The sequence below is a fragment of the Orycteropus afer genome, unplaced genomic scaffold (genome assembly GCF_000298275.1).
Source record: "Orycteropus afer afer isolate SDZICR_OR568_19922 unplaced genomic scaffold, OryAfe1.0 scaffold00993, whole genome shotgun sequence".
NCBI classification, from domain to species: Eukaryota; Metazoa; Chordata; class Mammalia; order Tubulidentata; family Orycteropodidae; genus Orycteropus; species Orycteropus afer.
Genome location: NW_006922580.1, coordinates 131,084 through 138,031, shown reverse-complemented (window position 1 = coordinate 138,031; position 6,948 = coordinate 131,084).

Here is a 6,948-nt window from a genome sequence, read left to right as displayed (position 1 = left end):
CCAACCTTCCTTCCAAGGAGTGGCTGGTGGGTTTGAACTGCCAGCCTTCTGGTTAGCAGTCAAATGCCTTAGGCACTATGCCACCAGAGCTCCTTTGAGTGCAAAATGTTTGTACCACCTAAGGATCTTCCTTAAGACGGCAAAAACAAATGGAAACAAACCATACTCACTGCCATCAAGTTGATTATGACTCCTAGCGACCCTATAAGACAGAGTAGAACTGCCCCATAGGGTTTCCAAAGTTGTAAGCAGATTGCCAAATCTTTCTCCCACAGAGCAGCTGGTGGGTTCAAACTGCCAACCTTTCAGTTGGCAGCCAAACATTTAACCTCTGTGCCATAGGGCTCCTTCCTTAAGATGACACCACAGTAAAAATGAATGAATATTTGAACAGCAGTCTCTCAGGTGTTCTAAGTCTGGAACTAGGACAAGAATATGGACTATTGAGAGAGAAATGCCTTTTGAAGATAATTTGACACTCAGGCTCTGTGGTAGTTAAGTTTATGTGTCAACTTGGCTGGGCCTGGTTGAGTGGCTGGGCAGCTGGATGTAGTGATTCCTCATGATGAGATTGGTAACCAACTCCATGGTGGAATCTGCTGTGAGCAGCTGAGTAGCTGCCTTAGGGGTGTGGTCTGCTTCTAGTGTGTAAGAAGACGCTTTGAGAAAGGTCTCTGAGCTTTTTGGTACATCTGGGTCCTGCATTTGGCTGAGTCTTCATCTCAGTGACCTGTCGTGTTGTTTGCCAATCTTAGGACTGTTTCTGGACTTGAACTAGTGGCCTGCCATGTTGCTTGTTAACTTTGGGAGTGTCCCATTTTACTTGTCAACTTTGGGTCTGTCAGCCTCAGCAGCCAGCAGCTGCCTGAGTTAAGAGAAGTCTCCAGCTTCAGTGGGCCAGGAGCAAGAGGCAGAGCTGAAACCCAAGGTCAAGGGACCTTCACCCAGGCCCTAGAGCTGGCACTTTGAACTCGGACTTTTAACCTCCTAAAGTGTAAGAGAATAAATCCCTATTTGTTAAAGCCAGCCACTTGTTGTATTTTCTGTTAGAGCAGCACGAGAGAACCAAAACAGGCCCGCAAAAACCAAAACCAAACCCACTGCCGTTGAGTCAGATCCAACTCATAGCAACCCCTTCTTGGGTTTCTGAGGCAGTAACCCTGCAGAACTAGATTGCCCAACCTTCCTTCCGAGGAAGGGGTGTGTTTGAACTGCCAGCCTTCTGGTTAGCAGTCACATGCCTTAGGCACTACCATAGTATCTATATAATATGGATTTTCAAAGTATGTAAAATTGTTATAGAAGGTCAGCCATTACTAATCAATTATTGTTATCAATATCCCCAGGCATAGATGATCCTGATGAAAGCTCTAGTTTATCTACACCTCAGTAGAGATTCTCCTCCTCTCAGGCTTCTTGCTTTAATCATTTCCATCATCATCCTCTTACTCCACTGTGGTGGTCTTCCATGAAGCCAGTTGACAAAATATTACAATAGGAGACAGACAACCTTACAGTTGTCTCACCCTCTTTGCAACTGTTGCCTTAATTGAAAAAAAAAAAAAAAAAAAAAAACCTGTGGAATTAGTATCATTATTACCCCCATTTGACATATGAGGAAACTAAGGTGTACAGAGGTTAAGATGTTCAAAATCATACAGCTAGAGAATGGTGGTCAGGACTTGAACCTGGTCTGATTTATTACACAGCGTGTTCTCTTAACTGACTCACTCTAATGGGTTTCACATAATAGCAAATGTGCACATTAAATCTATATGTCAATTGACTATGCTGTTTTACATTCTTTTTAATGCTTCTGTGTCCATTGTGGACACATCTTAGATTATCTTGAATGGCATTGCTCTAGGACTCACCGTCATTAATTTATGCAGAGAAATCAGAATTCCTCTATTGCTATATTTTATGGCAAACTTCTCTAATTTGGGTTAACTCAGTCAATTCATCCACTCCTCTTATTTAATTGTGTATGTATGTGCTTGTTTATGTGTGTGTGTTTCTTTTAAGCAAGAACTCAGATCAGCATATCTGTGAAAGGAAAGACTTTACCAGTAACAGCCTTGCAATTCTAGATGCTACTGTGGTGAGAGGGCTGTTAAACACACTCACACACACATCTTGCTTCAAGTCAAACTTAAGGCCAACTGGGGAGGTAGCTTTGGGAGCCCCATCATTCTGGAACCCATGGAAAGGAGGTGAGGAGTCTGGGAAAGGGAATAAACTTCCTGGTACTGAAAAATAAAAATGGAACTGTTCTATCATTGTCTATTTTTCTCCAGTCCCACCACTTCCAACCTGGCCCAGGCTCTCACTTTTCACTGCCTGAAGGATCACTAGCTGTCCTGGATAACCACAATGAATCCCGCCTTCAAAGCATTCCACATACTGATATCAGAGTAACAGTCCTTAAACATCACACATACTACTTTTCAATGTTTTTGTGTGCCATCAAGTTGACTCCAACTCATAGTGCCCTATGTGAGAGAGTAATGTTGCCCCCTAGGGTTTTCTTGCTTATAATCTTGACTGGAACAGATAGCCAGGTCTTTCTCCTGCAGAACCACTGGTGGGTTCTAACTGCCAACCTTTCCAGTAGCAGCTGAGGCTTAACCATTGAGCCATCAGGGCTTCTTAAAGTCTTCAATGGTTCCCTCAATTCTCAACAGTCAAAAGTCTAAACTGATCCATTAGCCTTTCAATACTCTCTTTCAATGTCTTGTCCCTGTCCCCACTCACCCTTACTTCCAATAACTCCTAACAGGCCTCTTCTACTCTGATCAGCCCTGTCCCACTGGTGTTCCATGAACCCAGCAAGCTCATTAATTCACAAATTGTCATATTACAATGTGATGCCATATTCATTTTCTTCAAAATGTATTACAGGCCTACTCTGTGCCAGGATCTTGGTGAAGTGCCAGATCACAAAGGCAAACGAGACAGTCCAAGGCTATTCCATGGAGGCAGCAGACAAGTGAACACGCCATTGAATGGCAGCCCAAGTGGGTTCAGGAAGAAGTCATAAGAAGCTATAGGAGCACAGAGGAGAGGCACCTAATCCTCTCTTGGGGAAGCAGAGAAGGTTTCCGGACAAAGTGGTGTCAAAATCCCGAGACATAAGGATGACTAAGAGCTAACCAGGCAAGGAGCTAGGAAGGAGAAAACAGCATGGCCAGCACATGGAGAGACCCTGACTTGTTCACAGAGCTGCCAGTAGTTTAGCAACATGGCTGAACGGTATAGTGAGGGAAGGAGTCGAAAGTGTTATAAGAGTACACAAGAGGGGGAATTTAGCTCTGCCCAGTGAGAAGGAAGAAAGTCAAAGAAGACCACAGAGACAGTGAGAGTTTGTGTTTCAGCCATCGTTACATTGCAAATGCCCCCAGAATGTTCCTGGGTACATGGGAGGTACCTGGAGAACTGATTTTCACTTGGCCATTCTGCCTCTCCACACGCTTGGCCATTAAACAGGTTGACTTTGACAAGGGATGCCATATTAGTTATGCTGTGGTAACAAACAAAGTTAAACCTCTGGGACTGACTAGAACAAAAGTTCATTTCTGGCTCTCAGAGTCTCTTGCAGTCCAGGGCATCTTTCCTTTGTGTGGTGACTCAGTGATCCTAATGCTTTGATTTTGGGACAGCTGCATGTCCACACATGCTTTCCCAGTCACTATGGGTGAGGAGACCAAAGAGCCTCACACAGACAATTAAATGCTCTAGTCGTGAAATGTCACTTTATCTCATAACTCATTGACCAGAATGAGTCACATGGCCCCTCCCAACAGCAAAAGTCAGGGGAATGCGGAATCCTCCAACGTGCTCCAAAGGAGAAGAGAACCAGCTAGGCTAGAACCAGGTAGGTGAGAGCTGGACTTCTTTAAAACAGATGTTATTTATGATTATCATGTGTCAAGTTAGTCAGTCGTCTATTGTGTCCAGAGAACCAACTACACAAATATTTGAGCTTAGATGATTTTGTAACCATTGTTGCTTTTCCTGACTGGAAACTATGCCATCATCTGTTCTTGGGTTTGACCCAACAATGCTAAGTCATTTGGCAAAGTGATTACATTATTTGGGACATAGTATTAGTGATGCTGTTGTCACCATTTGGGAAATGTGACTTGTGCATGATGTGAATGAAACAAGACAAACAGCCAAGTGGCAGGCCCAGGACAGATCCACTGTACTCTCTAGGTCTTTATTATCTGATGAATATTTTTTTCACCTGTGTCTTTCATTGAGTGCTTTAGCTAGCTCCTTGAATCAGACTAGTATGCCAACTAAGGCACATTTGTTGGTCATTTCTACCTATATTACTTATACACAAACTCTAGTACTCTGTAACAGACCTATGTCTTGGTGTGAACCTGTAACAAACATATGCCTTGGGGTGTATTTTCAGAGTGAGTATCTAACATGACAAGCCCTGAGAAATGGCCCCAAGGACTTTTTGAGGATGTATCGGCTGGTTAATATTAGCATCCTAATTCACCCCATGATAATTCAAAAGCGGTTGCAACAGCATATTGATAGGGAACTTCCAGAAATGCAAGCTGGATTCAGAAGAGGACATGGAAAGACTGAAGTTGTCAAAGATTTCACATAACTTGATTCCACAATCAACACCCATGGAAGCAGCAGTCAAGAAATCAGACATTTGCACTGGGCAAATCTTCTGCAAAAGACCTCTTTAAAGTGCTGAAGGGTAAAGATGTCTCTTTGAAGACTAAGGCGTACCTGACCCAAGCCATAGTATTTTCAGTTGTCTCATATACATGTGAGAACTGGACAATGAATAAGGAACACTGAAGAAGAGATGCTTTTGAGTTGTGGTGCTGGCAAAGAATGCTGAAAGTCCCATGGACTGCCAGGAGAACTAACAGATCTGTCCTGGAAGAGGTACAGCCAGAATGCTCCTTGGAAGCGAGAATGGCCAGACTTTGTCTCACCTACTTTGGTCATGTTGTCAGAAGAGACCATTCCCTGGAGAGAGATGTCATGCTTGGTAAGGTGGAGGGTCAGCTAAAAATGAGAAGACCCTCAACGAGATGGCTTGACACAGCGGATGCAATGATGGGCTCAAACACAGCAAGGATTGTGAGGCTGGTGCAGAACCAGGCAGTGTTTCATTCTGTTGTACACAGGGTCGCTGTGAGTCGGAGCTGACTCGACGGCACCTAACAAAAACCACAAATTAAAGCATCTTTTCAGATCCTGTGAACCATCATCTCCAGTGCTAGAAATTTATCCTATAGCAACACCCCCACAGATATGCAAAGATTTATGCCCCAAGATGTTTAGTGCATCATTGTCTGTAATAGACAAAAATGGAAGCAACTCAAATGTCTATCCTTAGAGGAACTGAGAAAGTAAACTATGGCACATTATTTAAATAAATAAAAAGGTGGATCTGCAGATAACTGACATGAAAAGACATCTGTGCTGTATAACCAAAAACCCCATTGCCACTGAGTTGATTCCAATTCATAATGACCTCATTGGGCTTCCAAGGGTGTAATCTTCATGGAAGCAGATTGCTCTATCTTTCTCCCATGTAGTGGCTGGTGGGTTCGGACCGCTGACCTTTTGGTTAGCAGCCCAAAGCCTTAATGCCAGCAGAGCTCCTTCTATGCTGTACAGGTCAGTGAAAAAAAAAAAAAGAAAGTTACAAAACAGCATGGATAGTTTGTTCAAAACTTGTTTTTGTCTTAATAAATGCTATTATACATGAGAAAAAAAAAAGGTTTGGAAGGAATTTAACAGCAATTTTCTGTTGTTGTGTTGTTGTTATGTGCTGTCGAGTCAGACCTGACTCATAGCGACTCCTCCTTCAGTTTCCGAGGAAGTATCACTACGGAAGTAGATTGCCCCATCTTCCTTGCGAGGAGTGGCTAGTGGGTTTGAACCACCAGCCTTTTGGTTAGCAGTCAAGTGCCTTAGGCACTACGCTACCACAGCTCCCGCAATTTTCTGTAGGAGTGGGATTATGGGGCAATTTTAGTTTCTAAAATAGTTGTATAGTTCTGTAATGTAGGAAATTTGGGGATCAGGAAATGACAGTTTTTGAAAACAAATGTAAAAGATAACAATCACCAAGTAAAAGTTGACTTCTGAGAAAATCCCAGTCTAATTCCATAGCTCAGGGAATAGATGATCTCTCTTAACTTGACCAGCCAAGTGTAACAGAGTGGAATTTAGCAAAAGGCTCTGAGCAATTAAAGCTGCAGAACAATTACCAGCATCAGAGCGTTTGAGGGAACCCTGTCCTTTGCACTGCTGTCTTTGCTTTGCTCTCAGGGCATAACGTTCCAAACACATGATGCATCTGGGCTCAGAGCAGTGTTCTGATCACATCACTGTCTTCAAAACCTTCCATGGCAACCTGTTGCCTACAGAGCAAATTCCAATCATCAAGCATCGCATTCAAGGGCCTATTTTACTTCCCAACCCTAAATCCACACCTAGCAAAGCACTTATACAGCATAACCTGTGTTATAGATTGAATTGTGTCCCCCCAAAATATGTCTTGTAAATCCTAACCTCTTGCCTGTGGTTATAATCCCATTGGGAAGTGAGTTTTCTTTGTTATGTTAATGAGACAGGATTAGTGTAGGGTGTACTTTGAGTGATCTCTTTTGACATCTAAAAGAGATTACACGGAAACTAGCAAGCAGAGACTGGGGAGGAGAGATGGCACCCCAGATGAAGACGTCCAGAACAGAAGCTCAAAGACAAGGACCGTCCTCCAGAGCTCACACAGGTCTTCCCCTACAGCTGGCACCTGGAATTCAGACTTGCAGCCTCCTAAACTGCGAGGAAAGAAATTTGCTTGTTAAAGCCATCCATTTGTGGTATTTCTACTATAGCCACACTAGAGAACTAGTAGCATAGTACTAGTACTCTGGTAGCATAGTGGCTAAGACACTT